Genomic DNA, 15,457 nt, shown 5'->3' with positions numbered 1-15,457 from the left:
ATACCGTGTCCAGTATTGCTCACACCTAGCTGTGGAGAGTTGTAACAAGGCTGGCACACGTGGGCCTGGCTGTTGGAGATTATGACTTAGTAACTCTGGGGTGGGTTCCAAGCGTCTGTGGTTTTAGAAAGTTTACAGATGATCACAAAACTCAGGCTGACTTGAGCAGCATTGGATTGCCGTAGTAGTAAGGCAACGAGAAATGGTAGCTTCTCTACGCACCTCCTCCTTCACTGCCATCACCTCCAATTCTTTCCTATCCTTTTCTCCTTTTTTTTCCTTTGGTATTAGGTGTGGACATGAGTGGACTCAGTCATGGGGTGCGTGCGGAAGCAGAGACATGAAAAACAAGTAAAGGCCGGCAGTGTTCCTGTTGGACATTGATTCTAGCAAATGCTGGATGAAAGCTACAAGACTGAGGTCCTGCTGCTAATTAGTCGGCTTTAAATGTCTGGAACAGCGAAGGTGAAGGTATGAAAAATGGTGCTTTCGGTACTTTGTCTGAAGGAAATAAGTCTTATACATGCTTTTCCAACTTTTCTAGATTTTAAAAAATAACTTTCTGCTAGAGAGCTTTTGTCAAACAAAGCACACCCATTTTAAAATAAAGGTTGTAGAGTGGTTTAATTTACTTGTTCAATGAAAATTTACCGAGTGCCTACTGGGTACGTGACACTGGGCTAAGAATCATGGAGATATGATTTCATTCAATAAATATTTAATGAGCATGGCTCTAGGGTGTTGGGATGTATCAGTGAAAAAAGTAAAAACCAGATAAAAATCCCTACCCTCTTGGAGCTTACATTCTGAGAGGGAGAGAGAGGCAATAAAAAAGTAAACATAGTAAGTAAATTATAAAATGTTAGAATGTAATAAAATGTTAAAGAGTATTTTGTATAAGATAGTTAAGGAGATTCATTGAGCAAGTACTTGAAGAAGGAGCAGAAGTTTTACTATGTGGATATCTGGAGTAAGAACATTTGAAGCAGAAGGACCAGCCAGTGCAAAGGCCCTGAGGCTCCCAGGGGATGTCTGAGGAAGAACAAAGAGGCCAGGGTGGTCTCGGTGAAGTGAGAGAGGTTAGGTAAAGGGGGATGAGGTCAAAGAGAAAATGGCCAGATTATGTCAGGTCTTGTAGGGCATTTTAGGACTTTGGCATTTATACTGAGTGAGATAGAATGCCACTGGGGGGTCAGGAGCAGAGGGGGCTTGGATTTGTATTAGAACAGGATCACTCTGGCTTCAGCATTGAGAAGAGATTGTAGGAGGGCAGGGCTACAAAAGAGGAGACAGTAAGGAGGCTCCCAGAGGCCTTGGACTAAGATGGTGGCAATGGAAATGGTGAGAAGTGGACATATTTTGGAGAAAAATTCAGCAGGATTTCCTGACATGTTGAAGTGGGTATAAGAGAAAGAGTGGAACTATTGACTCTACAGTTCTTTGTTTTGTTTTGGTTTAGTTTTTTTGTTTGTTTCTTTGGTTTTGCCTGAGCAGCCAACTGAAAGGATGGAGTTGCTTTCAAGATGGGGGATGGTGGGTAAAGATATTTGGGGAAGGAATACTAAAGTTTTCTTTCGGTCATTGTAGTCTGACTCTCAAGTGGAGATGTCCGGGAGGCACTGATTGACTAAGGGTCTAGATTTAGGAGAAGCACCTGGGATGAAAGGCACATGTGGGTACCCATCAGGGTAGAGATGGTGTGTAAGGCCAGGGACTGCATGAGATCACTGGGTAGTGCGGATGGAGAGCAGGACAAGGGCAAGGCCTAAGCCCCAGGCTCCCCAAGAGGTCTGGAGGAACCCACAAAGGAGTCTGATGAGGAATGTCCGGTGAAGTGAAAGGGAAATCAGGAGAGTGTGGTGCCCTGGAAGCCGCGGGAAGCAAGCATGGAGGGAAGAGGGTGAGAGGATCTGCGCCAACCTTGCCGGAGGGTCAGGTTAGAGGAGGGCTGAGAAGTGACTGGTGGGTTCAGTAAGGGGGAGGCTCTTGTCACTCTGACAAGAGCAGAGTCTGTGGTGTAGAGGCTGAAAGCCAGTGTGGATGGGTTTAGGAGAGAAGGTGAGGGGAGGAATTGGAGACAGAGTAGAGGGAATGGAAGTAGCCAGTAGCGGAATTGGGGGCAAAAGAATTTTCTCAGTTTGTTTTCGTTTTTTAAATGGGAGTGACTATAGCATTTTTGTGTGACAATGAGAATAACTGAATAAGAAGAGGAGGGATTCTTGGTGCTGGAGAGAGAGGAGTTGGTGGACCCATGTTCTTGAATAGGTGGGAATGGATGGATCTAGAGTACGGGGGTGGGGGGAGCATTAAGTGGATGACTATAGTCTGGGCGGGGGAGAAGGCAGGACACACAGGTTCTGATGCCAGAGGGTGGGTAGTGGAGTGAGTCTGTGGATTTCTTTTCCGCTGGCTTCAACTTTCTCAGTGAAATAGGAAGCAAGGCCATCATCTGAAAGTGAGGATGGTGGAGAAGCTGTCAGAGGCCCGAGGAGAGTGGATAAGGTATTATTACGTGGTTGTCTAGGAGAGTGGAAAACAGACACGGTTGCCTGACAGCGGCAAGAGCTCACTGATGTTCCTCATCATGAAGCTGAAGTGGGATCACTGAGTTTGGCTGTGAGTTCTCCCCCAGCTGTGTTTAGCTGTTCAGGTGTAGGCAGTTTGCTGGATTTAACCAGGGTTGAAGTTTTGCCAAGTGCAAAAGCTAGAGTGGCCAGGGAGTCATGACGATGATTGACCAGGTGATTTCAGTGGGCAAAAAAGGGAAGAGGGTGAGGGACAGCAAAAGGTGGCGGGATCAGTGGATCCGTGCTCCCAGTGGCTGAAGGCTTGTTGTAGTTGGGGCATGAGGTGAAGTGAACCGGAGAGCTAGGAGGTAAGGGGTCAGACACCGGGATGGATGAAAAATGAGAATGTGGATGGTGTGGTCATTGTTCACCACCAAACCTGACTGGACTACACTTTTTATTCCTCCTTAGAGTTAGATATGGCCAGCGACTAGTGCTGGCAAATGAAATGTGAGTGGAAAGGACGTACCCTGTTTCTAGGGCTGGCCCATAAGAAATCCTCTCCTGCTATCCCATATCCTCCCTCTCTTCTGTCTGCCAGCTGGATGCAGAGAATCCAGCCAAAGAACTGTTAGACCTGGGAAAAGGCGGCACCTCAAGTCAGAAGGATCCTGGATCCCTGAATCACCATGTGGAAGGCTCTCCACCCAACCCCACATCGTGGTGATGTGCCACGAGCCAGGAATAAGCTCAGGCTGTGCTTATTTGATTAGATTTTGTGATATTTATAAAGCATCGATCCCACCCTGGCTACATCAGAGATGCTGAAATTATTGTCCTGGGAGGGTTTGTTCATCGGAGTGAGTAGCCGAGGGGAGATATCAAACACAATTGTCGGAGGAGAAGCGTTCAGGTGACTAAGAGGACAGGTTGGATGTTCCATCTATGTGTGTGTTGAAATCACCAAGAGAAGGGAGAGAAACAGTGCGGGAGAGAGTGACAGTGAGCCAGAAGCTGAAGTAATCAAATGACGAGAAGGGTCATAGCAACCGGGAGAGGTAGCGAGTGATAGAAGGTGACAGCTTGAGAGAAAGGCTGAAGGTTTTAGCAAGGAAGGAGGGAGAGTGGTATGGAGGCAGTGTTGCGGGGCAAGGAGGACACCCACTCCGCCTCCAGGCCCAGAGATGTCAGAAGAAGGAGGGGAAACATCACCGCTGCCTGCGAGGGGAGCAGGGCCCTCAGGAGGGGCCCCAGCTGGAAGGAACATTCAGAGAAGAGGCTGAGGATATAATAGATGTTGCTGAAGAAGGATTGTGAATCCAGAGGGCGCCGCACACGGCGGGGGTGGGGGGTGTCTTGTGAGGATCTTGTGATTGGAAGGTGGATACAGCATGAGGGATGTGAGGAGCCTGATGGGAAGTAAAGAATGAGAGAAGTGGGGCGACCTGGGAGCCTGGGCTTCTCGTGGCCAGTGCTACAGACAAGGATAGCAAACATGGTACAATTAGTCCTGGGGGACCCAAGGCAGATAGTGGTGGCTCCCTGGGACTCAGTTTTGAGTCCTGTCAGCAGATGCAAGTATGTCTGGAGAAATACGGAATTAGTCCCACTCAAAGTCTGTTCTCCAGCTCACAGGCTCCTTCCTCAGCCCTGAGGATGGGAAAAAACTAGGTCCAGGGGAGTTAGGTCTAATAGATGTGATGAAGATACCACCCCACTTTCAGGACCCTCACATTTATAGAAATAGGTGCCCATGTAATGATGCTTCAGTGGACAAACCAGAGCAGAAAGTTTGTTCACTGAAGCATCATTGAAAAGTTTGCTCTGTGCATATTCAGAAAACAGAGTCAGCGAGCGTGCTGTTGACTTTCCCGTGTGTGACTGGGCAGCTGTGCACGAGCCCCACCTGCCCAGGTGAGTCATAACTAATTCCCTAAGCCCTGTTGCTCACTTGGACATTTGAAAGAAATGCAGGACTTGGCCGCCCCCCGGACCAACTGAATCATCATCTGTGTTTGAACCAGATGCTCAGGTGATTTGTAGGCACAGTCAAGTCTAGAAGCACTGTGAACGCATTTCTTGTTATTAGCAGGGACAAAGCAGGTGATTCCAAGAAGAAAAGGCAAGTGTCAGAAGCAGCCCCAGGAAAGATTACATGTTATTCATCTACCTTAAAATCCCAAATTCAGTGCTTTTTTTTCTAGCCCTGGCAGTGTGTTGGATTCATGTGAACTTCATTAAAAAATAAAACAAACAACTTCTAACTTGCATGACTCCGAAAAACATTTCATTGTTTCTTTAGGGAGAAATAGATCAGAACAGACAAAGTTGATTATACAGAATAAGGAAAAAAACAACTCTGAACTTTTAACCTGCTCGCTTGTTGTGCAGAATCTTAGAATCACAGAATTCCAGAATGTAGAGCAGTAGTTCTCCATGTTGGCTGTATATTAGCATCTCCTTGGAAGCTTTCAAAAAGCAAAAACCAAACAAACAAAAAACCCCAGTGCTGAGCCCCAATCCCAGGTATTCTGATTTAACTGTTGGGGGTGAGAGCCTGGAGTCTGGGAGTATTTAAGAGCTCTGAGTGACTTAATGGAGCAAGAGTTGAGCCTCACTGGTAGAAATAAAATGCAAGGCATAAATGTAATCTTAAATGATCCAGTAGCCAAATTAAAAAGGTATAAACAAAGTATAATTAATTTTAGTAATATATCTTACTTAACCCAATATATCCAAAATATTACCATTTTAACATGTAATTGATATAAAAAACTAATAATGAGATTTTTTTCTTAGTAAAGCTTCGGAGTCTGGTGTGTATTTTACACTTGGAGCACATCTCAATTCAGATTAGCTGCATTTTAAGAATTTAGTAGACACCTGTGGCTAATGGCTTTCATGTTGGACAGTGCAGCTTCAAGGAAAGCCAGTAGTGCCCGACTATGAAAGTTAGATTGCCACCTGTGGGAAACAAAATGAGTGCCCATTTAACATAGAAGTGATGGTTCAGGAGACAATGAGGTGTAATTCAATATTATTTCCTGTTTGCCAACAGCTTCTTAAAGATCACTGCAGAAGTGTCTGAGGAGGTAGAATTTAGAAACTTTGCAAAGTTTCTTCCAAAAAGGGAAATGTTGTCTGAGATTTAAGTGATATGGGCTAATCCTCCCGTGATACTATACTAAGGTCCACAAATGAATACTGTGCTGAGTTTCTCAGCACCCTATGATACTGGGAAATACTGAGCTTCCACTGACTTTGATATAGGAAAAAATAAGGATGTAGTCATTGGCTACGTTTTCTTTTTCTCTCCTGGAATCAACCGGTAGTAAGCAGAAGCATCTTTTGAGATTTTCATATCTGCATAGCTGAGTCAGTGCTGGAATCCGGGAGGTGGAAGGATAAAATTCTGAGGTTTGGCATTCCTGTCCCAATCTTCCTTCTCTTCTTAGAAAAGAAGCCTCATTCACTGATCTCCCAAACCAGCTGATGAATATAATAAAGATCTTCCTAGATTGGATTCCTAGGATCTGATTTTTACCATGGGTTTTTTGGGGTTTTTTTCCCTAAAGAATTGAGAGAAATCACTTAGCCATCGGCATGTGTTTAACTGTAACCAGGTCATGTAGCTCTTCTGAGCCTGAGGCAAGTAAGAAGAAAGTGTTAGTGACGTGTGCTGAGAACTAGGTTAAACACATTTCTCAGGACAGATCACAGAATAGTTTCCTAATGCTGACAGGGAAGGGTAGAGGCACTCAGGAAGGATGGTCATCCCCCAACCCTCACCTGTCCAAGTACCTCTCTTCATGTTAAGGCTCCTTTACACCAAAACGTCTTTGCTTCCATCAAAGATACTTCCTTCCCAAAGCTGACTAGGGTTTTAAAAAAGAAAACATCAAGATGGACAAAATTGATCTTTGGCCCATCTAGCCCCTCTGTTTTGTGCCCTTCCCTCACCTTTGCCAGTAATACCCCCTTCTCTTCTGAAGACCCTGGAGTGTGTCTCTGCTGTCAAAACCTTCTCAGCAAAGAGTTGTGAACTTATTCACACCATGGAGTAGCCTGTTGACATCAGGTGTACACGATACATAGCTTCCGTCTCTCCCAGTGCTTTATTCCCCAAGTAATAAAGGGACTACCTGAAGAACATCAGGCATTGGCTAGGTGGTTGAGCTTTTTGACAGATGGGTGGAAGATAGAACTAATGGCCCCTGAAGTAGCACTGTGTAGGCAAGAGTGTCTATCTAGACCTCGGGAAAGGGTGAAACTGGAGAGCCCTCAAGGAAGTATGAACCTGCAATAATGATAGGTTGCCACCAGGGGGCACTTCAGGTCCTTGATTGAGTGGCCAAACTATCAGGCTTACCAGAGAGACTAAGGTAATTTTTACTTCTTTAAAAATGTAGAATTTAAATAATAGTACCAAAATTAGGTTTAAAAATGATTCATATGAGTAAGTTCTTAAATCATAAGCTAAGAAGAAATTTGCTACCCGCCTCACTACCCTTAGGCTGCTTTCATCATTCAGGGAAACCCTGTTTATAGCACCGGATGTCATGACTACAATCCTTCTGACTCACAATGATTTCTTATTCGGGAACCATACTCTTTTATTAGGACAGGGAGAACATTTAAAGGGATTTTCACAATTTCAATAGCTCAACAGTATTCTGTACCTTTATCTTTTCCTGTTCTGCTGCTACATGGAATGGAAGGAGCAGCTTTCTGTGTTAAAGTGTGGGGATTATTTTGTAAATGTAACTGTGGAGAACAGTTACATGATTTACTTTTTTAAAGGATGAAGTAATCTTAGCTGATAGCTGCAAGATGTTATAGGAAATTTTCAGGCCAAATTAAAGTCACCCATTGAGAAGAGTCTGACAATTGTTAAGACAAAATGCATGTGACTTAATCTGTCTGAAACCCTCCAGTGGTCCCCTTTGCTTAAAGATGAGGCATAAATGTTGTCTAATGTGAATGAGTGTGGAACACACATAGTGAATTAACTTAAGTGAATGCTGAAACATAAGATGAAGACATAAAGAAATCTTAACGTTCGATTCAGGAGGTTGCACTTAATTTGGTAGGTAGTAGGGAGCCATTGAAGGTTTTTGAGGGAGGAGGATGATATTCGTGGAGTATGCTTTAGCTGCAAGGAAAATGGAAAGGGGAAAAAAGCTCAAAAGCTTGGTGAAAGTGGATCCTATAGGACAAGGCAACAGATCAAATGTGGAGACTAAGGAAGAAGGAGGAATTAAAGATGACTCAGATTTTGAGCACAGGAGGATGATAGCACCCTGAAAGAAGAGAGGCCAAAAGTTGTTGGAGAGAAATGTACTTAACTTGACCTTGAACATGTAGAGTTTGAGGATTAAATTTTTAAAAATGGGTTGAAGCATATGCTCATGTACAGCACTATTCTCATGTAATAATAATAATACCATTAATTACACATGGGGCAAGTATTTTAAATGGACTCTCCCAGATAAAGTCTGAGCCCTCATTGTCATGAAATGATCTTTAAGTCCAGGAGAAAGAACCTCTGGGCAGAGGGGGCATAGGTCCTGGGCTTATTCATCAGTTGGGGCAAAGGAGAGAAAGCATGAGAATGTAGCAAAGGACACAGAAGAAGTGATTCAACAGGAGGTCACTCCAAGCAGCACAGCAGCTTGGAGATGATTACTTCGATGTGGTGGACAAAAGCATGGATTTTCAAGTAGGACTGGCTGAGTTCAAGTTTAGCTTCCATAACATAACTAGCAGGGTTATTTTGGCAACTTAACCTCTGGGTGTCTCCATTTCCCCATGTGTATAAACGATGCTATTAAAATTACCTGCTCATAGGGTTGTTGGGAGGATTGAGATCATGCTTGAAAGCACTAAGAACAATGCCTGGAATACAGCAGTAATTCAAAAGCTGTTAATGGTGCCAAAGGCTATAGAGGACTCCATGCAAATGGGGAGAAGACAAAGACCATTCATTGCCTTTGGCAAAGGGAGGTTAAGGAATGACTTTTTTTTAAATTAATTTTTATTGGAGTATAGTTGATTTACAATGTTACGTTAGCTTCTGTACAGCAAAGTGAATCAGTTATACGTATATATATATATATATATATATATATATATCCATTCATTTTTAGATTCTTTTCCCATATAGGTCATTACAGAGGATTGAGTAGAGTTCCCTGTGCTATAGTGTAGGTTCTTATTAGTTATCTATTTTATATACAGTAGTACATTTTGGAGGAAAGTTTTCGTAGAGTGGTGGTGAGGGAGGGCAAAGTTTGTCTTTAGAATGTTAAATTTCAGTTCCAATGTAGAGTAATAGTAATAGCAACAACAATGGGGACAATAACATTCATTTCTTTCAAAGCGGCCTTCTGATGGAATTTGTTATACGTTGAAGAATTGTTTTCAGAATTTCTCACGCACGTGAATTGAGTCTGATAAAAAAGTAACAATATGTAAAAGAGTAGATGTTTAATATTTATAACACTATGTAGTATGTTTTCCCTCAGAAAAAAATTTAACACTATAATTTACCAAAAGAAAACAATCTAATTATCTTGTCCATTTCTGAATAGCGTATTATCACACCTGGGAACTGCACTGGTGAACATTTTAAAATATTTTCTCAGTGCACAACTTCTAAAACACTGTGTACTCTGATATTATATTTCCTACGATAGTACTTTTCCTAGGACTTAAACTAGGTATAGGGCTTCCCTGGTGGCGCAGTGGTTGAGAGTCCGCCTGCCGATAGCAGGGGACACGGGTTCATGCCCCGGTTCGGGAAGATCCCACATGCCGCAGAGCGGCTGGGCCCGTGAGCCATGGCCGCTGAGCCTGCGCGTCCGGAGCCTGTGCTCCGCAACGGGAGAGGCCACAACAGTGAGAGGCCCGCGTACTGCAAAAAACAAACAGACAAACAAACAAAAATACAAAACAAGGTATAGATCAGTGATCTAATTGCATTTTTTAACAGATGCTTTCTTTTTTGGGAATTCTCCTGAGTCTTTAAATTCTAGTTGACTATATGTTAGTATCAGAATTTGGTTTCTTGGAGTATGAACATTCACTATTATAGTTTTTGAGACTTGCTTCATTTAGAAAATGTAAAATTAGAAAAATAATACAATCACATTTTAAAAAATACCAAAAAGTAATTATACTACAATTCAATAAACCACTGTAAATAATTTGGACTATTTCTTTCAGACTTTATTTCATATATTTCTTTTTACATAGTTGTGAGTATCCCATATATGCAATGTTGGCCCTGCTCTTTAATATAAAATTATGAATAAGTTTTAGTTGCCTGTATAGTCTCCAAAATCATTGCTTTAATTATTATATATGAATTTATCAAGTGGGTATACTATAATTTACTTCATTATTCTCCTCTAGCTGGACATTAGTTTTTTTGTTTCCATTTTTTACTATTAAAAATCATACTATTTAACATATTTAAGGATGTAACTTTTTCATATTTAATATTTTTTTTCCTTTTTCTTGGAAGTTGAACTGTGGATCAAAGGGCATGTGCATTTATATAGCATTTGGTGTATACTGCCAAATTATCCCCCAAAGGATACACACATACATGTGTGTGTGTATGTGTGTGTGTGTGTAGGTGGGTATATATAACTTTACTGATAATAAAAGATGCCTTGTTTTAGTTTGTAATTCTGATTGCTTGTAAGTTTGAATGCTTTCCTAACTGTATGCCTTTAATATTATTTACTTGTTCAGTTCTTTTTGTGTTGGCCTAATTTTGGGGGAAGTGATTCCTTTGTTTAAAGTTGAGTTAAGGCAAATGATCACAATAAAATTAGGTTGTTCATTGCTTTCTGATACTCCTTACCCCCAGCCACCAAAATATGGATTGCAATCTAGAGCTGTGCTTTTTATGTAACCACAATATCAATGAGCTTTAACAGGGCTAAATAACGTTTGTACTGAAACAGAATTAGCCACCTGAAATACTTCCCCACCTCCCCCCCACCAAAAAAAATGCTTCAACGGTCCTTAGAAAGAAAGAGATCTTTAAGAAGAAAAGTGTGATATAGTATATGAGCAGCTCAACCAACGTACAGAAAACAGTGGGACAATTTAAACACTTTTATGAAAAGTAATCAGGTTTTGACAGACTGATGAAAATCTAAATGCAAGATTCCTTGGCATCTCATTCTACAAAATTGGTTTCTCTTCCTTCCATGAACTGTACTTTTTTTCCATTGAAAAGACAGAGAGGGAGAAAATGGAGGGCATGGGGGATGGAAAATGACAAATGAGTGGGTTCTATGTTCTAGTGTTTGCTCCCTGCTACCTTTGACTCATTCATTACGTCCCTCTTGCCCTGGTGTATTAGTCCGTCTGCAAAGAGCAGGAACCAATTCTAGCAAAAAAGCAGGACGGAGGGAGAAGGGAGAAGATTTACTGGCGGTTTAGTGGGGTATGTCATAGACTCCAAGGGGAGGATGCAGCTGGGCCTCAGCAGGAGACCCGGGGGCAGGGGATCTCCAGGAAGGCCTCCTTTCTCCCAATCTCGTCTTAGCTTCTCTCTCAGTGCCATGTTTATTCTTTTACTTATGGTCTTTCAATCATAGATCCAAAATGCCTAGGGAAGGAACTAGTTGGCCAGTCTTAGTAGAGAATGCTAATCATGTCCCAGTCGACTACAGCTCTGAGGGCAGGGACTCCAGAGACATGGCCTTTCCTACTATGACTATTTGGGTGGTGAGTGAGTGGGATGAAGCAGTTCCTAGAAAAGAGGTGCTGGGCAAAAAATTAAATAGCATGTCTGCTATCCCTGCTCCCCTATTTTCCTTTCTGCCAGCAAACTGCAATTTGAGCTTTGCGACTCTAACTTTATTAAAGGGGCTAGCTGGTGGCACTATTTCCAACAGTATATATGTGTACATATGATGTGTAATCTTCTTTCTGTACATTTCTCTCCACATACAAGCAGTGTCTTATAAATGATTTATCTTGTGTGTGTATAGAGAGAGAGAAAGGAATATTTATTTCCTCAATTGTGTCTGTGGGAAATTCCTCGGAAAAAAAGTAATATTGTTTGGTCAAATAAGTTCTAGAAGTACTGAGCTAAACAAAGATAGACTATTTCTCTATTGCATGACTTTTCAGGGTCTTTTATGCACTACATACCTATAGGAGAAAGGGAGAGAGAACATTAGTTTCCTAAACTTATTGAAATATACATATCTGTGTTTGTATGTGTATATATATATATATATATATATATATACACAAATAAATTTTTTTTATTGTGGTACAAGTCGCATAATATAGAACACAGTTTTAACCATATTTAATTGAACAGTTCAGTGGTACTAAGTACATTGACATTGTTGAGCAACTCTCACCATCATCCGTCTCCCAAATTGTATATATATATTTTAATTTGAGGAATTCTGTAAATACTTTGCATATTATCTAGAATGCAGTTTGGGAAATGGTGACCTGGGTTCTAAAATAAACATGAATTTTCCTTTGGAAGAGGGAGAGAACACAGAGTTTTGTGCCAAAGGGATGATAATTTGTTAATATAAAAGCCCAAGGGAAGAGGCAACCGGAGGAAATGAGTACCTTTGGGAGAAAAATCAACCAGAGGGGACACCTGGGTTCCAGCCGTTAACATTTTCTGTTGACTTATAAAGATCTCTGGTGACTTATGAGCTCTGCTTCCCCTAACATAAAACATTAGATTAAAATGTGTCTTTTCTGGGCTTCCCTGGTGGCGCAGTGGTTGAGAGTCCGCCTGCCGATGCAGGGGACACAGGTTTGTACCCCAGTCCGGGAAGATCCCACATGCCGCGGAGCGGCTGGGCCGGTGAGCCATAGCCGCTGAGCCTGCGCGTCCGGAGCCTGTGCTCCGCAAAGGGAGAGGGCACAACAGTGAGAGGCCCACGTAAAAAAAAACAAAAAAGTCTCTTTTCTGGACCACCAACCGTATTTTGCATGGTGTTTGCAATGACTTATGAAATACTCTGCCATGAAATTTAAGCACTCTTTGGAATATGTTTCTGTATAAGCTTAAGATCCCAACAGTGTTCAGAATTAACAATAGGTTTATCTACTCTCTTCAGTTAGAATTGTAGTATCATCATAATTGGTAACTAGATCTTTCAACCTCCTTCTTTCTCTTTCCTTGTTTTCCTTACCTGTGTCAAATTCTTTCCTTCCACATCAAGAGAAGGATCATTTTTCTAGGGGCTACTCTTTTCACAATAAATTCCTGATATAAAAATTGAAACTATTGTTTCTAACATCCTGTGAGGCCAGCTGACAATGGAGATATAGAACTTTTAGCAATCTTTATCACACCTTAAAAGTTAGTCTAACCACACATACAATCTTTTATCCAACCACTATTTGTCCTGCACTCATTATAGGCCTGGCTTTGTCCTAGGACCTGGGGCTGTAGAAGTGAATAAGACAGATAAAACCCTGCCCTCATGGAGGTTGTGTGTGTGTGTGTGTGTGTGTGTGTGTGTGTGTGTGTGAAGACAGTACAAAGTAACAAGCAGATAGACAACATGATGTCAAATAGCTGAGTGCTAAGAAGAAAAATAAAACAGGATAAAGGATAAAGAGTGACTGAAGGTGCTATTTGGGATAGGATGGCAGGGAAGGTCTCTTTATTCAGTTAACATCTGAGCAGAGACCTGGACTAAGTGAGGGAGTCAGTCACAAGGCTACATAAGGGAAGAGAGTTCCAGGTATCTGGGAAAGAAGTGCAAAGGTCCTGAGGTGGACACTGCTAAGTGTCTTCCAGGAGCAACAAAGGAGCTACACTGCCTGGAGCCAGGTGACCAAGGGGGAGTTGGTGTGTGTGGGGTGGGGTGGGAGGGGAGGGGGTCTGATCATGAAGAGCCTTGTAGGCCATAGGAATAATTTTTTATTTTATTCTAAGTGTGACAGGACATAATAACCATTAAACATCAGGAAAAATGTCACGTACATTCTTTTATTACTCTTTCTTCCCTCAATCACCGTAGCCAAAAAATTCTTACATGAAAGGGAGAGAAACACATATACTCTCTGGCAAGTACGCTGGGATTAGGGCCACCAGGAAATAGCAGCACTGCAAGTATGAGAGCCACAGTGAACAGGCCCTTTCTAAATGGATGGGCATAGCTGCTGCTTTGGGGTTCAATTTGTTGTCTATAAATATCACTTAATACAACCCATTAACTTGGTGACGGGGTGAAGAAAGGCAAATAGCGCCAGGTTGGAACTGCCTAGTGATGAGTCAGAACTGCTCTGTTCCTACCTGTATGGCTGAAATGAATGGAGAGCTACTCGTAGGCACAGAGAGGACGCTGGCACAAGAGATAAAGAGCATAAGCAAGTCACGTGACACTCAAGACTTACTGGTGTCAGGAGCAGAGAGTTTTTTCTGTACTCTGAGAAATCTACTTAAGATGTAAAGAGATTAGGCCTGAGGAAGTAAACAACTCTCCATCTTCCTTGTAACACACCCATTACCCTGGGTTTCAAGCAGGTTGCTCAGGCCGAACTCCTGGAAACATCTTTTTAATGGCACCTAGACGTGGTGACAGATTCCAGGTGCCACAGCCTGATGGTTGGTGCTCGTCAGTTGTTCTGAACTTGGTAGCTTTTAGTTCTAATTCTAGCTTTGCCCCCGAGTCCTATTATTTCTGCCTTCCCCTTGGCCATTTCAGGTGGGGGAAAGAACCTTGTTCCAATTCCAGTTCCACAGCTTGGCCGCCATGTGTCTTGATTAGCAAGTACATAATCTTCCAGGGCCTCGGTTTCCTCAGTTATAAAGTAGGGCCAATAACATGTTGTATTAGGATGTAAAGGGCCCGGCAAAGAACTTGGCATTCAGAAAGCACTTGAGAAATGCAATAGACCTTGGAATGCAGTAAATAGGAATCTGAGCCTCCTAGAACTATTACTTGAAGATTGGTTGACCTTGTGGGTAGTTTTTACATATTGCTGGTATTTGAAAAATTGAAATTTAGCTATAAAATGTGTACCATCCCTATTCATGCTCCAACTAAATACTCCTTCCCCCCCCCATTCTTACAGTCCTGCCCCGTCACAGAAAGGGAGAGGAACCAAGAGCTGTTAAGCCCCTGCTCTGCATGAGGAATTTTACTTATGTTGTCTCATTTGACCCTCACAACAGTGTAGAGTAAGCCTTATTACCCTCATCCAAGAGTGGAGAAAACAAAGCTCTGAAAAACTAAGAATTAAGAATTTACCAACTGATAAAATACCAGAGATGGAGTTTCAACCTAGATCTGCTTCAATCCCAAACCTGAATTCCTTCCAGGACCCTAGATGGACTCCTGAGAGCACATTACCATTAGCAAATACTCAGTGTTGCACTAGAAGAATCCCCTGTAAACAAAACATGGGGGTATGGAGCCAGGGGTTTTGCCCTTCTGGCCTGGTCTCTGAATCTCATTGGATTCTGTGAATAATTAATGTCCTAGAAATGAGGCCAGTTCTGTTGTTGATGATTGAGTATAAATCTGTTCTTGGGCAACACTGGAGAAAGAGGCTTCTAGCCTATTTTTTAAATCAACTCCCCTTTCTGTCAGTCTGGTCTAGAATCTTGCAGTCCTTATAGATGTACTTATTTTCTGCCTCAGTCCCCTTCATGGGGGAGCCACCACCACTCCTCTAATAGCCAAACCCAGACATCAAGATGATCTTAAATCCCACTCTAGGCATCTCTTTCATAGAATAAATAGCTTAGTTCTTTTAGATTTCTCATAAGACCTCTTTTCTTGGCCTTTGAATAATTTTCACAACTCTTTTCTGGACACTTTCCAAAATTTCCTCTACTGGCTTAAGTTACTGAGTCCAAAATTGGATATTTAATTCTAATAGAACTGAGAAAAATGAACTAGAGGACCCATCCCATAGTCCTGTATGCTCTCCTCCTG

General features: G+C 42.1%; 1 long non-coding RNA gene across 3 annotated transcripts in view; it reads left to right on the top strand.

Annotated features, from left to right (window-relative positions):
* The first annotated feature begins 313 nt into the window (after positions 1-313).
* LOC132516267 (uncharacterized) overlaps positions 314-15,457 on the top strand; it is a 246,157-nt gene continuing 231,013 nt past the window's right edge. For all 3 annotated transcript variants that reach the window (XR_009539293.1, XR_009539289.1, XR_009539290.1), the window contains exon 1: positions 314-471. This is a non-coding gene — a long non-coding RNA (uncharacterized LOC132516267). The remainder of the gene's footprint in view (positions 472-15,457) is intronic.

This window comes from Lagenorhynchus albirostris, chromosome 1 (assembly GCF_949774975.1).
Source record: "Lagenorhynchus albirostris chromosome 1, mLagAlb1.1, whole genome shotgun sequence".
NCBI classification, from domain to species: domain Eukaryota; kingdom Metazoa; phylum Chordata; class Mammalia; order Artiodactyla; family Delphinidae; genus Lagenorhynchus; species Lagenorhynchus albirostris.
The sequence above is the reverse complement of the archived record's forward strand: the minus strand, read 5'-3'. Positions and strand labels throughout refer to the sequence as shown.